Source organism: Macaca nemestrina, chromosome 5 (genome assembly GCF_043159975.1).
Source record: "Macaca nemestrina isolate mMacNem1 chromosome 5, mMacNem.hap1, whole genome shotgun sequence".
NCBI lineage: Eukaryota > Metazoa > Chordata > Mammalia > Primates > Cercopithecidae > Macaca > Macaca nemestrina.
Window position 1 is genome coordinate 44,545,514 of NC_092129.1, and position 21,326 is coordinate 44,566,839.

Genomic DNA, 21,326 nt, shown 5'->3' on the forward strand with positions numbered 1-21,326 from the left:
TTTGTCCTCACATACAGTAGTTTGTTTACCTCTTTTCCATGGCTAAAAATGAAAAACAGTAAACACAGAGACCATTTGCTCTTTTTCCATCTTTGCGTATTATGCAACCATTTGGCTAACTGGGCAGAAAGTGACAGCATTTCACTCCCAGAAGAGATGCCAGTTGTGTGTATCTCATTGCGATATTTCAACTTCACTGAAAATATTAAAGAAGTGCCCCTTTAAGGCCCTTTCTCTGACCTCTAATACAATTCATTTCACAGAACATGAAAAACAAATCACCAGAATAAACTTCCTGAATTGCATTTGTGAGCTAATTCTCAATCTACTTATAAATATTATTAGGAGTATTGGCTAAATGCTACCATATGTTAAGGCAGAATTTGTAGAATCAAAATGCCATACACATCACAAAATAAATGGAGTTCACTGCTTCTATCATCCTTAGTTATTTTAGCTTTATACTTGCGGTGTGTTATGAAGGCTATTTCCCCCTAAGGAACATGTGCAGTGTGTAAATTATTAACTCGTTAATTCCTGAGGTCCTTAGGCTTCAAGGACACAACTGTTTATTTTTCTCTAGTTTGCTGGTTTCATAAATGTGGAAACTGAAAGACTTACAGCAGGAAATTAGTGCTAAGCCAAAAATAGAGCTCAGGTTTTAGTTTTTAGTACAGGATTGAAGAGCTTTTGCATGGAAATAAATTTATACTATTTGTAGGCATGATATCAATTGAGATTAGAAAAATTGTTTCTGACTGACTATAATATTTAATTGTTTTAAGTTACTTTAAAGTGTAAACATGACATTTTGGTTTTGGGAAACATATTGCCTTTAAAGCACTATCACTTAACTGAAACTTATTCAATGAAATTATTAATCTACTAAGAGAAGGATAGCCTGATAAAGTCAACACATACAAGTTTGACTCAGGCCGGGTGCAGTGGCTCACGTCTGTAATCCCAACACTTTGGGAGGCCGAGGCGGGCAGATCACCTGATGTCAAGAGCTCAAGACAGCCTGACCAACCTGGAGAAACCCCGTCTCTACGAAAAATACAAAAAGTTAGCCAGGCATGGTGGCGCATGCCTGTAATCCCAGCTACTCGAGAGGTTAAGGCAGGAGAATCGCTTGAACCTGGGAGGTGAATGTTGTGGTGAGCCAAGATCATGCCATTGCACTCCAGCCTGGGCAACAAGAGCAAAACTCAGTCCACAAAAAAAAGGATTGACTCTACCACCACACGTATCATGAATCCAGTTGTCATCTACTGTGTGACACTTAGTGAATGAGGAATCAGGAGACAGTAAAACTAAAAAGAGCCAGTCTGGACCAAAAAAAAAAAAAAAAAAAAGAAAAAAAGAGCAAGTTTATGATGGCTTTTGTTTTGTGTATTTCAGAATTCTCCAGAGGCCTTACAAGCTACTTGGCATTTATTTTTTAAAAATAATCCTTCTACTATATATGCTATAATTATATACTTAATTACAGCTTGTTTTAGGATCATCTGTGAAAAATGTATTACAAATACACTTTGAGGATATGACTACAATAATAACACAATGGAAGGTAGCTGTTTCTAAGGATAGTTCGACAAATACTAACAAAGAGTTTACTAAAGCAACAATGATTGAAAGGATACAAATACAACTAAGGACACGAGGAGAAGAAAATAATCAAATAGATGTGGTTTGCATTCACAGTAGAGTATCTTAGCAATTATAAGATGGAATACTTTAGGAAATATTTTACACATAAGCATTTTCTAAAGGCCTGAGAAATTCTTTTAGGAATTCCTCAGCATTATTGTTACATTTTCTTTCCTGAATATGCTTTGAGCATCAAAATTCCTGTATCAGTGCCATTGTAATCATACTATCTAAATATGTTGCCCATCACATGAATTCATAAATTAGGGTGAAGTAACAAATGGCAAATGGACAAGGCACAAATAGAATTCAGTAATTTTACACTGGGAGATAAAGGATGGGAAACAAATCACAGGAAACTGTATTTCCATTAGAGATGTTTTTCTTTTTCACGTATGCTTTCAGCATCTTAATTGTGAAAACTCATGGTCATTCATAATTATAAGAAAATCTGGTGTAATGGTGGTCATTTCTACAGCAGAATGCGACTCTTGACTGTTTACTAGAAAAAGGGAGACTCAAAGCATATTTGGAAACAAGTGGCAGAACAAGGGAAAGAAGTAGAAAGGGCTACAATGAGGATTTAATGAGGGATGCTGTTGGTTCCAGTGATTCTCAGTGGTGGCTGCTCATGAGATTCGTTTTTGAGTACTTTAAAAAGCACCGATGTCTGCCACAAACCCCTCTCTGCCAAACCCCACCCTCCATATTCTGATTCAATTGAGAGTGGAGGACAAACAAAATATGGAAGACTTTTGGTGTGCAAACTGATCTGATGACTAGTCCTAAAGATTTCTTAGAAATAGTGAAGATGGGGGGAAAAGCATGGAGGAAATCTTAATGTAGAAGGGACCCAGACGAGAAAGAGAATTAATTGGTAGAAACAATGGGAAAAGAAGCATGCAGTTCATGGACAAACCATCCAAGAATCTTAACTGTGGTAAATAGAAGATGAGTGAATATTCCCAAGAGACATGTACTTTCCTGTGTATGGATGTAAAGTAGATAATTGATATTTATTGGTAAATCTCCCCAAACCTGGCTTTTTCACACTAAATTTCCAGCTACTGCTAACAACTTCCACTGTGCATTCCTCCAGAAGTTTCTGAAATTGGTACCAGACAAAGAGAGCTATCAGGCATTTTCAGCAGTCCATAATATTCTGGATCAATTAAGTAAGAAAGAAACAAAAGGATTAAAGTGGTAAGTCAATGGTAATACTGAGAATATCTACGAGGTTCCTACTCTGAAACAGAATAGTTGAAGAGTTATGCAATTTGTGTGAGTTTCCGAGGAATCTTTATTTTGCAAGATTTGTAACACTATGTTATTTTGGCTGAGGATACCATAAAAACAAAGTCATTTCCAACAGTGCACCAAAAATCTTGCACTTTTTCTGTGTTCCAAGCTCAAGGGACTACCTATCATTCTAAAAATACATCAGCCCAAACTACCTTTGCTTTTTTTTTTGAACGTCTTTGTGTCTTCAATATCATTTTTTTAGTCTTACTCCAAAAGACACATTCTCTGTTAAACATCTTGCAGTTGATGAAAGACAGTATCCAGGTATGCTCTCATCCAGAACACACACATCTTTAATACCACTTTCATGTTGTTCTGTTTACTTATCTGCCTCTCTTTCTGGATAGACAGAGTAATTCAAGGAGAGTTTACAGCCATTGCCTTGCAGAATGTCTGTTTTTAATTGCAATGGAAAGCTATCTCTTCTGTTGGGTAACTAGAACCCCTAATGAAAGAGAACTGGACAAATGCTTGCTGCATGAAGTTGACACCCTTCACCTACTTGGAAATGTTCTTTTTGGGCAGTTCTGTTGAAGCAACTTCAGTTATGTCAGTTGAGTCTGTCCTGTGGTATGTTTTGTGTGAGTGTGTTCATCGGTCTCAAGGGGTGTATGAATCAACTAAAAATATACTAACATTTTGCTTGTTTGTGCAGCACATGTGCTTTGAGAGAAAGAAAGATTTGTTTAGATTCTCAAAGTGGTCTAAGGCCCAAAACAGATGATAAAATAAAACACTATCATAAGCAGTGAAAAACTAGACAGTTTCTCACTGAATTCCAAAATTAGATGAGGATGACCATTGTGATTACATCATATTTATTGGAAAATAAGGGCAAAATTTATTACCTGCAGCATTATGATAGTCTACCTAAGAACAAAACAAAAAACTAACTGAAACTTTTAGTACTAAAACTAATAGAATTCACGGAAGTGGCTAGATATAAAATAAATTTAAATGCCAATAGGTTTAGATTTGCAAAATCACTTGGTAATATAATTTTTAACAATCCCAATTCATCAGTAATAAAAGCATATAGCACATCAAAATTTAATAAGCTATTTGCAAGACGTCTACCAGAAAAATAAAATAACTTTCCTGACAATCATGAAGGAGGACTTAATAAATACAAAGCTGTGCTGTATTCCTCTGTGAGGTTACTTAGTATTGGAAAAATTCCAAGTAAATGTATAAATTACTTCAATGCAGCTAAAAAAGTAAATTTAAATAATAATGAGATACATTTTTATCTTTCAGATTAGCAAAGCTTAAAAATATGTGGAATAGGGTATTTTCTCATACATTGCTGATAAGGGTGTAAATTGTTACAACTTTTTGCACAGTAACTTGGAACTATGTAGCAAAGTTTTAAACTTTTCCCTCCATAGTTCTGTTTTTAGACATTTATTCTCCAGAAATATTCACCCAAGTAATTGTAATAGCGATATATTAGGAACATCATGAAAATTTGCCAATAAGAATTGGATTAAAAATTATTTTCCATCCCTTTGGAGAAATACTGGGCAGACCTTAAAAGGATGTGGCAGTTTTATCCATCAAACAAAAATCTTGTCCTTGTTTATAATGACAATTATGCAAAAGCAAGCTGTGTGTATTGCTTGATATAATTACATCTTTGTTTTTAAAAAAAGTATATGTGTGTGTTTGTGTAAGAGTGTGTGTGTGTGTGTGTGTGTGTGTGTAGGAGGCATGTAAGAAAGTTCACGAGGGAATAGACCGATCGGTGGTCATTTCTTGGAGTAGAATTTCAGGGGCTTTTTGTTTTTTACATCTTCCTCATTTTCACGACTCTTCAAGACTTTTACAATAACAATATGTTATTTCTTTAATTGGAAACAAACATAAAGATTTCTTTATCTCTTCAGCCTTTCACTTTAAGATTGTTATGGCTTCATCTCTGTTTTCACCATACTTAAACTTCATAACACAACCCTTTTTAGGGGAACTGCCTACCCGGTCCCTCAGGAGAAGACAGACACCATTCACTATTTTATAGCTGAGTAGAGCTAATGATGGAAATGACAATGATAATGACAAGAGAGGGCCTGACATATTTCCGAGCTTTTCGTCAACTTTTACTGCTCGCTCTTCACCTCCCTTTGATCCCCTGCCCTAAATGAGAGTGTTAGAATGTATGTCATTAAAGTTAATTTAATTTGAAGCACACATATTAAAAAAGGAAAAGAATCACAAAGATCCTTCCACTTTACCAAAACAAAATTATATTCCTCAGACGGTCAAGGCTAGGCAGAGCTTTTTAAAGCTGGAATGTGAAATTTCGGATCTAGAGCTTTTCTTGATAAGGAAAAAAAAAACTTCTAAATGGAGATAAAAATTAAATTGGAAACATCCAGACGTATTTACAGAGGCCTATTTGTTGGTTTTCAAAGTAGTTACTACATCCCCAGGTCTCTAGATTTTTTATTAAAATGGTTTTTAAGAAATATCTAATCATTGCATAATCTATTGGGCACAAAGAGAATGCTATTGTAATCAAATACTGAAGAACATTGAACAAACCCATCATTTCTTTAATTTTATTGCCATTTTGATTGTATGATTATTTATTTCAACATTAAAGAATATTTCTCTTTTACACTCTCTACCGATCAAGCACACAATGAGTTATTTTAAAACACATTCCAAATATTTTATTTCACCCAGCTTCCTGTTGACAGGTACAATAGTCCCATCTTAGCTTCTGTTCACACAAGAACACATTTTGAAACCCAATTAATAAAAGGTAGAGCTAGGCAAGCTCTGCAGAGCCCAGCACCTGCTGAGCAAACTGTCAAATGTTTGCCACGGTACTTAGGGCTGTATTATGGCAAAATGGAAAAAAAAATAGGCATGGGAATAAAATTTAAAACCCACAATGAAATAGTTGATTAAGAAAATTAAGCCATTTAGTACAGACCCATTCCTCTGCCTCCTGGAGGAAGCCTTAGGAGGCTGTGTGGACCAGAGTCAGTTAAAACATTTGTCCTCTATGGCAATGACTGCTTAATTTTATTCACAAAGGACTCCTTTGGCATTCATCTACATTTCCAGACCCCTTTTCAAATTTATTCATAAGTTTCCTCTTTCCCAGTGACCCCAACATACTTGGTGCTGGGAAAGAGTCTGTCAACAAATGGCAGATCTGCACCTAAGCCAGCATGAAGCCTTAGGGGTCCTGAGGCCCAACTTCAGATAGCTCCTTGGTATGGGATAAGGTTGAGCTCTTAGTCTCCCTGAGTCAGGCATTTTAATTGCTGGATTTTTTTTTTTTTTTTTTAATGTTTAAGGGAGGCGGGAGGGGAAAGTGGTAAGGGAAGCTTTGAGGGAATAGTGAAGAATGGCCATGGCTCAACTTTTACCTCCTTCAGAAAGCCTCCTCCAATTAATTCTATTCTTACACTAACCATCCCTTTATTCCACCCCTTTATTCTAAGTTTCCCTAGCCCCTGGGTCCATAGTTGGCCCAGAAAAATTTTGTGTCTTCTGAATTGCTTTTGTTTGTTGCTTTAGTTACTGACCTCCCCAGCTAGCCTATGAAAAATTTCAGAAGCCTAGGAATATGTCTTCCATTGCTTTATGGAATTTAATAGTGCCTAGTTTACTCAGTAGGAAGGAGAGCTCAATTAAGTATAAGAATTATATTAATTAGCTAAAAAAATTAGAACCCTGAAGGTTTTCTGGAAACAAACAAGCAAACAAAAACTACTAAAGCAAATGCAGCCGGCAGAACTTTTTTCTCAAATAAGAACCTCTTCAATTTGACATGGCCATGAGCTATTCAGGGCTCAGGCTTAAAGGGAGTGTCTTCTAAATTGTGATATTTATTAGGAGCAATTTTGGCGACTTGACGTAGATTGAGGACATTCACATGTTTAGAAAGAGTCAGTCACATGGCAATGATATTCTCTGTAATATTTATTTATATCCACATCTTGTTTTTTAAAGGATTTGAAAATATTAATGAGATTAAATACAACTTATCAATTAAAAATTGTTAAGAAAGGAACACGAAACCAGATTCATAAAATAGAGTTAAAATTAAGACTAAATTGAAAACAGATCTTGCAAACACTTGCACACTTGCCAAAAATTTGGACCTAAGCTTCCTGGCAACTAACCTGAAATAGATTAGGTAGGTGATCAGGTACACAATAGATAGTGTTTAGGTGACAGAAATAGTTCACACTGTTCAGGAGAACTGTAACAATTCTTAATGCAAAATACAGGCAAAGACCTCTTGAGGATGTTTATCAAGTTATGACTGCATAATACCTCTCGTTCATGACAACATTCTTAAGCGTGGACCAGCTTGAGTTTCATGAGGTGCGTTTACAGTGTCTTTCAATATGAACAATCTTCACATCAAATGTAGTTCAGTAAAAGCAATTCAACTGATATTTACACAGGAGTTCTATGAAATAATTTCCTCTAGTCCATCTAAATTTGGGAATAGATTTGAGAGTATCTGCCCAAATGGAAGGACTACTCTATCAATTAGGTAGGGCTAGTTTGTGCCAGAAAATATCAGTTGCTTAAAACTACAATATTTAATTTTTGTTCAGGCAACATGTTCATAATGGGTTAAAAAAGGACTGTGCTCATTGTAGTTATTAGGGAACCCTGGGTGTATAGAGGCTTCATGCTTTCGTGATCACAGAGACTGAGGGAAAGGACACAGCAAACCACATAGTAGCTCTTAAAACTTTGGCCCAGAACAGTCATCACGTCTGCTGACTGAAGCAAACCAGTCATCAGGCCAGGTCAGTCTTCTGTAGAAAGGGATGTGCAATCCTCCCATAGGGAAGTGCACTGAATATTGTAAACAACAATACAGGTTATGACAACCATGTGTCCTTAACAAAAAAACCTAAATAATGATTTTCTTAATTGACATTTCCCAACATATTGGGTGACAGAAATTTCCAAATTGAATCATTCCCTACTGACTCCCTGAAGTGGTCGTGTTCTCTGCTGGCAGTTAAAAATGAGAACTGCCTGCTTTCAAGGACTGACCAGCTGGAGGTAGGATTGATATTCTACCATGAAAATGCAGCAGCCTAAAGGACCTCTGCCAGAATACACTCCACCACTTAATACTTTTTATTGCTTTTGACAACTTATACTCCACGTTTTTTTTCTTCTCTAGGAAAACATATTGGTAACTAGACATATACATAACCTAGATTGCTATAATGACGATGTCTTTTATGATTCATCTTAACCATTCTTTCATGACCCCTCCCATCAAAAACATTCAGTGACTTCCAGTGGCATTCCTAGCATTTTTGACACCTTGACTGGACCATTTTTATAACACCCCCCACTTTGTGATGAAATTACTTTCATATAGTAATTAGTAATCAATATAATTTTTAAATCTTCTGTTTTAAAACAACAAATGAAAAGAAGTGATTTTGATTCTAAAGACTGTAAAAGTTTGGGGTATTTTATATATGAATTAAAATTTGCACCTATCAAATAAAAAATGTTATACTTGCATTTAAACGAAAATAGGAAACTCCAAGTGATCCCACAGTAACTGAAGTTCTGTTTCTCTGACTCAGAATCGCAGCTATGTCTGTCCAAGGCGATTGCCAACGTTTCCCCATTTATCCTAAATGATTGTAGCTGAGTGGGGTACGCTTGGGGAACAATTGTTTAACTGGGAATTTGCTGAATTAACTTCTATGCTGAACACAATGTTTAATAAAGGACAAAAAATAAAAATGTGCTAATTCAAACCATGCAATGTATTATTAAAACTCGATGCTAATGGCAGCAATTGTTTAAAACTAAGACCAGAAATGATTTTTTTTTTTTTTTTGAGGAGGAGTATTTTATCACTTCATTGTTTAGAAATGTCGGCAGGAAGTGATGATTAGAATCAGAATGACTGGATTTTATTAGAGCTTTAAAATTTTTTATAGACAGGGTAACCCCTCATTGTCCATACCCAGAACTCCCTCATACTTGGTCAGCCCCTGGTGACTCCTCAGTGTTTACATAATTGAGTGCAAAGTGGTGATCTTTCGCATAGTTCTCCAACATATGGCCTCCACCTCCTTCCAGCCTACTCCTCCACAATTCACCTATTGTGAAAATACCCCATCGTCTAGAATTGTGAAAATATTCTGCATCCAGAGCCCTCCTCTTAAAAAAATACTTCTGTGTGTGTTCAGATTTCTCCCTCTGACGATGTAAGTGTAAAGAGCACAGGCTTTAGAGCCAGGATTTTCTAGGACTGGATTTGCCCTCTGCAGTTTATAAATTGTGTGACCTTGGACAAGTTATCCAACCCATCTGGGCCTTATCCTCCTCATCTGCAAAAATATTGATTACATAGCCCATTTACAGATACCACTGGATGAGATAAGAACACGTAAAATATATGTAAAATTGTCTTATCACTCCACATCTTTCATTATTCTCCCTTAATAAGTTTTGTATATCTAACAGTTACAGGACTTTGATCAAAACAGACCTGCATAGAGTTTGAACAATTGAATTGAATTGATTGGGCTTCATTCATGGTATACAAGCTACCAAAGTCACATGGTCTAAGCCCAAGCTCCAGTTCTTTCTACAGTTGCCTCAGCTGTGAGTCTTGAGCATTGTCATAAGAAGAGAATCTAGGATATTTCTCATTTGGCTTCAGTTCTTCTTCTTCAGCTGTCCAGAGCTTTTTCATTTAGAACAAACACTGTGACAAAATGAGGAGGCTGCAGAAGCACAAGTGGGAATGGCAGCTGACTGCATGGGGAGGAGGTGTCCATTTCACCTTCAGGACCATCTTAGCATTTTGAGCAGCTCATAGGTCAGGAATGCTGTTGTCATCAGGGTTAGAGCTATGTCCTGAATAAATACCAAGTTAGGAGGAAGATGACTCAGAGCTGCCTAAACCTCATACTCCTCTGATATTTTAAGCAACAGAGAGTGGCAAGCAGCTGTTAGATATCTTTGCTGCTTTGTTCAGGCAAAGCTTAGCCTGTTCCATTTGGAAAGAAAATGGTCATAATTTCCAGCCCATTTTAAACTCTTCCTTCTTAGAATTGTTACTGCACACGTAACCTGGGTCACACAACTTAGTTTTCTGCAATCTCAATTCTTTTTCTAATTATTTCCTCTTCCCCAAATGAATATTAAGTTTGTTGCGTAAAGAGAATATACCTTACATTCCTCTTATATTCTTTCCAAACTCAAGGATTTGCCTTTGACCCAGAGTAGGTAGTGCATACAAACACTAATTTCATTTATATAGGACTTTAATATGAAAAAATACCTTTATGTCCATTCTTTTGTTTAAACTTCACTACAACCTCATAAAATAATTGTTATTATCTTTATTTTATAAACCAGGAAACTAAGGTTTAGAGAGATTAAGTATACTGCCAAGGCTAAGGATCATACAGCTAGTAATTAGCAAATCCTGCGTTTGTGTATGTGCGTGTGTGTGTATATTCACCCCATAAATCGTATCTTAAATACTCATTCATTAATGACAGCTTAATTGAAAAGCTTTAAAAATATATTTAATTTTTTTTCTACTTATTAAAGTCTTGTTCCCTAACTTGTTTTTCTGGCTCTGAAAGCAGCTAGAAAACCATTTTGTAATTTGCAAAGATGTAGATCTAGAACCTAATTATTTCATGTGTACACAGAAAAGAAAATCTGTACAAATGTAAGAAGAAATGGCACAGGAAAATCCTCAAGTAATAAGAAACCATAAATTCATTTGTATTTTAGGTAATATGTTTATGGCAGATATTCAGAGAATTAACATTATTTTGGGGCATCGTTATTTATCTGAAAGATTAGGAAGGGCGTGGAAGAGTCTGTGCGGTTAAGGAGAGCAAAAATGGTGTAAATAATATCAATTGGTAGACTCATTTGATTCAGTCAACAGGTTTTATGAAGCACCTGCATTTTCTGTCATGGCTGAGGAGTGGTTTTCAACACATGTTGACATTCGGATAGGTCAGATACTCTGTGAGTTCAATCAAGATAACCCTGTTTACCCACTAAGGTGACTCAGAGAGCTGCTAGAGACCTAGTTTTTCATTTTGGTCTCGTGCTACAAATGGTCAGCAGCTCTGAGATTGATCGAAGACACCTGCCTCAATTATTATGCAATGATTCATAGATTCTTACTATAGAACATAATTGAGTATTTGGGTTTCCTCTTTCAGTTAGGGAGAGTAAACAAATTTCTTATTTATATCGACCAATCACAATTTGAGCAAGTTAAATATTAAAACCTATTGAAACAGAAAATGAAGTTGAGTTTAGGTGTGGATCATGTCAAGAACAACTATTGAGTCTTTATTTGAGAGATGATGTGCAAACATTTCATGCTGCTTGCCTAATTAATGTCTTCAGTAATTTACTACACCTTTTACTTCATTCATGAAAATTTCAAAGGATTAACTATGAATGGATATTTGAGGAAGTTAACTTACTGGATCACCGAAGTAGAGAAAGAGTGGCCCAAGGAAGGGTGGGGAGTAGAAAAGTGCTCAGGAGATAGTTGTTGAAGCTGCAGAGAAATTCTATTTCTATCTCCTGGTTTAAACCCTTCATCCCACTCAATGTACATTAACCTGAAATATTAATAGATCACTGTGCTTCTCCCTTAAAAATAATGCATAAGCATTTAGATTGATGATTACTGCTGCGTTCAAGGTTCTGTAAATAATGATAACATAACTGTCTAGCACATTATATAAGATCACCTAAATTATAAGTAGAAGATGTATCACATCATGGTCAAGTCTAATATATGTAATTTATGGGCTTTATTCTCACTGTTGCAAGTGTCTGTTGAAGAGGGCAGGAATAATGACCCTTATCCAGAAAAATAGATGAAGTCTGTGTCTTTTTCTAAATCTAGAGTTTAAGAAACTGTGCAATCCAAAGGAAAATCCCTTTTAAGGGGAAAAATTAAATCATTTAAGATCACCCCTCCCACTAGGTTCTATTAACCACATTTTGTGAACTTAGTATGTGTCTGACACGATGATGAGTATAATGGCAGTGGTGGTAGGAGGTGTAAAAAAGTGTTGGACATGTGCCTTATTTTCACTGTTAGCACTATTTCTTTGAGGAAAGGATGGCAGTCAGTCTTTTTCTTCTGTTTTGGGAACATCCCAAAGAATTATTAAAAATTGTTTTAACTTTCATTTTGTCCTCAAAGTCTTATGCTTTGATTATTTTTGTTCTCTGAACCTAATTTTACACTTTCTCATAGCTATAAGTATTCATCTTTTAAATATTTCTTTCTCTTCCAAGACAGCTTTCTCATATCTTATCTCGCCTGTCTTCTTTCTTTCAGATTTTTGCTGAGTTTCTTAACATAACGACTTTGAGCTCCATCGTGGTAATTTTTCCATCTGTTATGACTTTGTAAGCCGGTCTACAAACCTTGCATCATCGTCACCTATTGGTGCATAGAACTGAATTATTCTTCTTCCCAGTTCAGAGCTTATTGTACATCCATAAGACTTTTCTTTTGTTTAGCCATATACCTTAATCCATTTCTGCATCTGTTCTCCTTTTTTCATAGGCAAACATTAATCATTTCATGCATTAATTTGAAGTTCATGAAACAGACATTATGTTGGTCAAAACAGTCAAATATCAACAATTTCATATGATTCAAATTAGCATGTCTTCCCATTTCCCATTTCTTATTAATTATAATATTCAAAAATTGAAAAATATACAATATTTGTATATTTCCTTTTCTGACTAAGTTAGTGGTGCCACCTATATCAAATAGCTAGTTCCTACAAACATGGTGCTGTTCCTGGGTTCTGTATGCTTTTCCAGTAGCATCAGCTGCTGCCTAGTTATCACGAGGTACAATGATTTTCCTTTCCCTGCCAATATCGTTTTAGATATATATGGGTCTTTGCAGTTGTTGAAATAAATTTAGCTGATATTTGGCGATTAATCTTCTAATTTTAGAATACTTTCTCTCCTATTCTCCATCCCTTTGTCTGTTTGCTCTTTGTCTTTTCCATTTTCTTAACAGTATATTTAAGATCTTCCAGGGGCGGAGCAAGATGGCCGAATAGGAACAGCTCCAGTCTCCAACTCCCAGCGCAAGCGACACAGAAGACTGGTGATTTCTGCATTTTCAACTGAGGTACTGGGTTCATCTCACTGGGGAGTGCCGGACGATCGGTGCTGGTCAGCTGCTGCAGCCCGACCAGCGAGAGCTGAAGCAGGGCGAGGCATTGCCTCACCTGGGAAGCGCAAAGTGGAAGGGAATCCCTTTTCCTAGCCAGGGGAACTGAGACACACAACACCTGGAAAATCGGGTAACTCCAACCCCAATACTGCGCTTTAAGCAAACAGGCACACCAGGAGATCATATCCCACACCTGGCCGGGAGGGTCCCACACCCATGGAGCCTCCCTCATTGGTAGCACAGCAGTCTGTGATCTACCGGCAAGGCAGCAGCGAGGCTGGGGGAGGGGCACCCGCCATTGCTGAGGCTTAAGTAGGTAAACAAAGCTGCTGGGAAGCTCGAACTGGGTAGAGCTCACAGCAGCTCAAGGAAACCTGCCTGTCTCTGTAGACTCCACCTCTGGGGACAGGGCACAGTAAACAATAACAAACCAATAACAAACACAGCCAAAACCTCTGCAGATGCAAACGACTCTGTCTGACAGCTTTGAAGAGAGCAGTGGATCTCCCAACACGGAGGTGGAGATCTGAGAAGGGACAGAGTCCCTGCTCAAGTGGGTCCCTGACCCCTGAGTAGCCTAACTGGGAGACATCCCCCACTAGGGGCAGTCTGACACCCCACACCTCACAGGGTGGAGTACACCCCTGAGAGGAAGCTTCCAAAGCAAGAATCAGACAGGTACACTCGCTGTTCAGCAATATTCTATCTTCTGCAGCCTCTGCTGCTGATACCCAGGCAAACAGGGTCTGGAGTGGACCTCAAGCAATCTCCAACAGACCTACAGCTGAGGGTCCTGACTGTTAGAAGGAAAACTATCAAACAGGAAGGACACCTACACCAAAACCCCATCAGTACATCACCATCATCAAAGACCAGAGGCAGATAAAACCACAAAGATGGGGAAAAAGCAGGGCAGAAAAGCTGGAAATTCAAAAAATAAGAGCGCATCTCCCCCGGCAAAGGAGCGCAGCTCATCGCCAGCAACGGATCAAAGCTGGACAGAGAATGACCTTGACGAGATGAGAGAAGAAGGCTTCAGTCCATCAAATTTCTCAGAGCTAAAGGGGGAATTACGTACCCAGCGCAAAGAAACTAAAAATCTTGAAAAAAAAGTGGAAGAATTGATGGCTAGAGTAATTAATGCAGAGAAGGTCATAAACGAAATGAAAGAGATGAAAACCATGACACGAGAAATACGTGACAAATGCACAAGCTTCAGTAACCGACTCGATCAACTGGAAGAAAGAGTATCTGCGATTGAGGATCAAATGAATGAAATGAAGCGAGAAGAGAAACCAAAAGAAAAAAGAAGAAAAAGAAATGAACAAAGCCTGCAAGAAGTATGGGATTATGTAAAAAGACCAAATCTACGTCTGATTGGGGTGCCTGAAAGTGAGGGGGAAAATGGAACCAAGTTGGAAAACACTCTTCAGGATATCATCCAGGACAACTTCCCCAACCTAGTAGGGCAGGCCAATATTCAAATCCAGGAAATACAGAGAACGCCACAAAGATACTCCTCGAGAAGCGCAACTCCAAGACACAGAATTGCCAGATTCAGCAAAGTTGAAATGAAGGAAAAAATCTTAAGGGCAGCCAGAGAGAAAGGTGGGGTTACCCACAAAGGGAAGCCCATCAGACTAATAGCAGATCTCTCGGCAGAAACTCTCCAAGCCAGAAGAGAGTGGGGGCCAATATTCAACATTCTTAAAAAAAAGAATTTTCAACCCAGAATTTCATATCCAGCCAAACTAAGTTTCATAAGTGAAGGAGAAATAAAATCCTTTACAGATAAGCAAATGCTTAGAGATTTTGTCACCACTAGGCCTGCCTTACAAGAGACCCTGAAGGAAGCACTAAACATGGAAAGGAACAACCGGTACCAGCCATTGCAAAAACATGCCAAAATGTAAAGACCATCGAGGCTAGGAAGAAACTGCATCAACTAACGAGCAAAATAAAGAGTTAATATCATAATGGCAGGATCAAGTTCACACATAACAATCTTAACCTTAAATGTAAATGGACTAAATGCTCCAATTAAAAGACACAGACTGGCAAACTGGATAAAGAGTCAAGACTCATCAGTCTGCTGTATTCAGGAGACCCATCTCACACGCAGAGACATACATAGGCTCAAAATAAAGGGATGGAGGAAGATTTACCAAGCAAATGGAGAACAAAAAAAAGCAGGGGTTGCAATACTAGTCTCTGATAAAACAGACTTTAAACCATCAAAGATCAAAAGAGACAAAGAAGGCCATTACATAATGGTAAAGGGATCAATTCAACAGGAAGAGCTAACTATCCTAAATATATATGCACCCAATACAGGAGCACCCAGATTCATCAAGCAAGTCCTTAGAGACTTACAAAGAGACTTAGACTCCCATACAATAATAATGGGAGACTTCAACACTCCACTGTCAACATTAGACAGATCAACGAGACAGAAAGTTAACAAGGATATCCAGGAATTGAACTCATCTCTGCAGCAAGCAGACCTAATAGACATCTATAGAACTCTCCACCCCAAATCAACAGAATATACATTCTTCTCAGCACCACATCGTACTTACTCCAAAATCGACCACGTAATTGGAAGTAAAGCACTCCTCAGCAAATGTACAAGAACAGAAATTATAACAAACTGTCTCTCAGACCACAGTGCAATCAAACTAGAACTCAGGACTAAGAAACTCAATCAAAACCGCTCAACTACATGGAAACTGAACAACCTGCTCCTGAATGACTACTGGGTACATAACGAAACGAAGGCAGAAATAAAGATGTTCTTTGAAACCAATGAGAACAAAGATACAACATACCAGAATCTCTGGGACACATTTAAAGCAGTGTGTAGAGGGAAATTTATAGCACTAAATGCCCACAAGAGAAAGCAGGAAAGATCTAAAATTGACACTCTAACATCGCAATTAAAAGAACTAGAGAAGCAAGAGCAAACACATTCAAAAGCTAGCAGAAGGCAAGAAATAACTAAGATCAGAGCAGAACTGAAGGAGATAGAGACACAAAAAACTCTCCAAAAAATCAATGAATCCAGGAGTTGGTTTTTTGAAAAGATCAACAAAATTGACAGACCACTAGCAAGACTAATAAAGAAGAAAAGAGAGAAGAATCAAATCGACGCAATTAAAAATGATAAAGGGGATATCACCACCGACCCCACAGAAATACAAACTACCATCAGAGAATACTATAAACACCTCTACGCAAATAAACTGGAAAAATCTAGAAGAAATGGATAATTTCCTGGACACTTACACTCTTCCAAGACTAAACCAGGAAGAAGTTGAATCCCTGAATAGACCAATAGCAGGCTCTGAAAGTGAGGCAATAATTAATAGCCTACCAACCAAAAAAAGTCCAGGACCAGATGGATTCACAGCTGAATTCTACCAGAGGTACAAGGAGGAGCTGGTACCATTCCTTCTGAAACTATTCCAATCAATAGAAAAAGAGGGAATCCTCCCTAACTCATTTTATGAGGCCAACATCATCCTGATACCAAAGCCTGGCAGAGACACAACAAAAAAAGAGAATTTTAGACCAATATCCCTGATGAACATCGATGCAAAAATCCTCAATAAAATACTGGCAAACCAGATTCAGCAACACATCAAAAAGCTTATCCACCATGATCAAGTGGGCTTCATCCCTGGGATGCAAGGCTGGTTCAACATTCGCAAATCAATAAACGTAATCCAGCATATAAACAAAACCAAAGACAAGAACCACATGATTATCTCAATAGATGCAGAAAAGGCTTTTGACAAAATTCAACAGCCCATCATGCTAAAAATGCTCAATAAATTCGGTATTGATGGAACGTACCTCAAAATAATAAGAGCTATTTCTGACAAACCCACAGCCAATATCATACTGAATGGGCAAAAACTGGAAAAATTCCCTTTGAAAACTGGCACAAGACAGGGATGCCCTCTCTCACCACTCCTATTCAACATAGTGTTGGAAGTTCTGGCTAGGGCAATCAGGCAAGAGAAAGAAATCAAGGGTATTCAGTTAGGAAAAGAAGAAGTCAAATTGTCCCTGTTTGCAGATGACATGATTGTATATTTAGAAAACCCCATTGTCTCAGCCCAAAAATCTCCTTAAGCTGATAAGCAACTTCAGCAAAGTCTCAGGATACAAAATTAATGTGCAAAAATCACAAGCATTCTTATACACCAGTAACAGACAAACAGAGAGCCAAATCATGAATGAACTTCCATTCACAATTGCTTCAAAGAGAATAAAATACCTAGTAATCCAACTTACAAGGGGTGTCAAGGACCTCTTCAAGGAGAACTACAAACCACTGCTCAGTGAAATAAAAGAGGACACAAACAAATGGAAGAACATACCATGCTCATGGATAGGAAGAATCAATATCGTGAAAATGGCCATACTGCCCAAGGTAATTTATAGATTCAATGCCTTCCCAATCAAGCTACCAATGAGTTTCTTCACAGAATTGGAAAAAACTGCTTTAAAGTTCATATGGAACCAAAAAAGAGCCCGCATCTCCAAGACAATCCTAAGTCAAAAGAACAAAGCTGGAGGCATCACGCTACCTGACTTCAAACTATACTACAAGGCTACAGTAACCAAAACAGCATGGTACTGGTACCAAAACAGAGATATAGACCAATGGAACAGAACAGAGTCCTCAGAAATAATACCACACATCTACCGCCATCTGATCTTTGACAAACCTGAGAGAAACAAGAAATGGGGAAAGGATTCCCTATTTAATAAATGGTGCTGGGAAAATTGGCTAGCCATAAGTAGAAAGCTGAAACTGGATCCTTTCCTTACTCCTTATACGAAAATTAATTCAAGATGGATTAGAGACTTAAATGTTAGACCTAGTACCATAAAAATCCTAGAGGAAAACCTAGGTAGTACCATTCAGGACATAGGCATGGGCAAGGACTTCATGTCTAAAACACCAAAAGCAACGACAGCAAAAGCCAAAATTGACAAATGGGATCTCATTAAACTAAAGAGCTTCTGCACAGCAAAAGAAACTACCATCAGAGTGAACAGGCAACCTACAGAATGGGAGAAAATTTTTGCAATCTACTCATCTGACAAAGGGCTAATATCCAGAACCTACAAAGAACTCAAACAAATTTACAAGAAAAAAACAAACAACTCCATCAAAAAGTGGCCAAAGGATATGAACAGACATTTCTCAAAAGAAGACATTCATACAGCCAACAGACACATGAAAAAATGCTCATCATCACTGGCCATCAGAGAAATGCAAATCAAAACCACAATGAGATACCATCTCACACCAGTTAGAATGGCAATCATTAAAAAGTCAGGAAACAACAGGTGCTGGAGAGGATGTGGAGAAATAGGAACACTTTTGCACTGTTGGTGGGATTGTAAACTAGTTCAACCATTATGGAAAACAGTATGGCGTTTCTTCAAGGATCTAGAACTAGATGTACCATATGACCCAGCCATCCCATTACTGGGTATATACCCAAAGGATTATAAATTATGCTGCTATAAAGACACATGCACACGTGTGTTTATTGCAGCACTATTCACAATAGCAAAGACTTGGAATCAACCCAAATGTCCATCAGTGACAGATTGGATTAAGAAAATGTGGCACATATACACCATGGAATACTATGCAGCCATCAAAAAGGATGAGTTTGTGTCCTTTGTAGGGACATGGATGCAGCTGGAAACCATTATTCTTAGCAAACTATCACAAGAACAGAAAACCAAACACCGCATGTTCTCACTCATAGGTGGGAACTGAACAATGAGATCACTTGGACTCAGGAAGGGGAACATCACACACCGGGGCCTATCATGGGGAGGGGGAAGGGGGGAGGGATTGCATTGGGAGTTATACCTGATGTAAATGATGAGTTGATGGGTGCAGCACACCAACGTGGCACAAGTATACATATGTAACAAACCTGCATGTTATGCACATGTACCCTACAACTTAAAGTATAATAATAATAAATAAATAAATAAATAAATAAAAGATCTTCCATTGTGTTTTTAATATTAACCATTGTAAGTTTAATATCCAAGGTCTTTATCATGTTTTCTGATTGTTCCTTTGTAAAGGCATCTTATTCTTGATTCATGGATGTAATATTTTCTTTCATCTTTCTAAAAATTTTAATCATAGTTTCATCTCTTTTCCTCCAACTTGCTTCTTATATTTTCCATTCCCGGTACCTAGTCATAGTTTAGAGTGGAGGTTTGAAAAGTGAATTAGAAGCTCTGTGCTCATGGTTGGGACTTGCCAACTGTAGGCTTCCCTATAGCCTATGCTGGCTAGGCTGCTCAGAGCCTGTAATGCCATTATCTTCAGGGCTTCCCTCTCTGGTTTATCAGTATTTCCAGATAATGATCTTCTGATCTCCAACCTAGATAGCATGAGGGTAGCTATTAGCACTCTGGTAACTGAGGGATCTCAAAGTTCAGTATGCAAACTTGCACGTAATCCCCCTATCCTGAGTATGCCATTTCTTTTTTCCACTAGGCTTGATGTCCCCCAGGTCAGAGAATCTCTGTTTTCCTATGTCTGGAGAATAAGCTTCCAGTTCTATTGTTGCATGGAGTAGAAGTCACACAGACTGGAGGAGGGTATCTGAAGATAGATTTCATAAACAGTTTTAACCAGTCCTCTTTGGTTTTGTTTGGTTTCACCTTATCCCCACTTTCAGAGCCATATGGTGCTAAAACTATCTGGACCTTGGGAAGATTTTGCCAAAGCATTAGAATAATTTCCCAGATTTCTGCTGCCAGTTTCGGATTCACTTTCTTAGTTCACGAAGTCATTTAATACTCATTCTTTTTTATCATCTTCTGAAGTTTTATTGCTATTCTCCCATTCTCTGTTCTCTTTGTCCTTATAAGTTTATGCTTTGAAATATCCTTTTACTATTGTTTTATGGGGTTTCTGTGGGGGTAAATTCAAAGGCACACATCTAATCCCCCATTTTTAACTGGAAATCCCTCTATTATCTTTTATTATTTGGTTCTTGTTTCTTTGGTTTACTTGGTTACTGTTTTATTGTTGCTTTGAGTAATCAATCACTTAACTTATTTATGTAAATCTCAGTTTCTGATAAATGTCTCTAAAATAAAAAATTTCATTAGTACTAATTTACTTCCAAAATTTGACCTTTAAGCTTTTATTGTTATTAAACTGTAAATATTTCACAGTTTTTCTTATGTCTTTCTCTTTAACCAAAAAACCCCCTCATTTTTAAATAATATGTTTTATTGTTTCCAGCAACATAGATCATGGAATTTCTAAATCTTAGTTTTGATTTCTGATCTTATTGTGTTGTGATCAGAGCTATAAGTCTATATTATACTGATTTTAGGGGGAGTATTGAAGCTTTTTTGTGGCTTATTGCATGATAGATTTTTTTTTTTTTAATTCCATGTGCTTGAATAAAAAAGTGTCCTGTATGTTTGTTGTGAAAAAAGATTCCTAGGCCGGGTGCAGTGGCCCACGCCTGTAATCCCAGCATTTTGGGAGGCAGAGGTGGACGGATCACTTGATGTCAGGAGTTCAAAACCAGCCTGGCCAACACAGCAACACCCTGTCTCTACTAAAAATACAAAAATTAGCTGGGCGTGGTGGCACATGCCTCTAATCCCAGCTACTTGGGAGGCTGAGGCAGGAGAATCGCTTGAACCCAGGAGGCAGACGTTGCAGTGAGCCGAGATTGCGCCACTGCACTCCAGCCTGGGTGACAGGGTGAAACTGTGTCTCCAGAAAAAAAAAAAAGAGAGAGATTCCTTGGTAGTATAAATTAAGCTTATTCATTCTCAATTTTTTAAATTTAGTTTTTATTTTTGGTATTATTTGCAACTACTTGGTCTTTCTTCGTGGTTCCTCTTTCCTCTCTAAACTCTCTGTTTTTCTTTCTTGTTGTCATCCGTAGGATTTGCAGAAAGAACCAACAACTCCTACAGATGATGACAGTTCTCATTCTGTAAGTTTATCTGATCCTTATTTCATTTTACTAATACAACAATGCAATTTTGGCTGCTTATACTTTTCCATTTGGCTGCTTGCTATAGAGCTAGAGGGACTTCAAAGAGACTCACTTGAAATATTTTTGTTTATATAAGTAGAAAAACT

The 21,326-nt window shown here is 37.6% G+C and overlaps 1 long non-coding RNA gene across 7 annotated transcripts in view; it reads left to right on the forward strand.

Annotated features, from left to right (window-relative positions):
* The window catches only part of LOC105465733 (uncharacterized), a 266,792-nt gene that overhangs the window by 145,935 nt on the left and 99,531 nt on the right, over positions 1 to 21,326 (forward strand). For 5 of the 7 annotated variants that reach the window (XR_011623420.1, XR_011623416.1, XR_011623418.1 and 2 more), the window contains exons 3-5: positions 12,302 to 12,346; positions 13,004 to 13,117; positions 21,127 to 21,177. This is a non-coding gene — a long non-coding RNA (uncharacterized lncRNA). The remainder of the gene's footprint in view (positions 1 to 12,301; positions 12,347 to 13,003; positions 13,118 to 21,126; positions 21,178 to 21,326) is intronic. The other 2 variants (XR_011623421.1, XR_977759.2) reach the window with 1 other exon arrangement.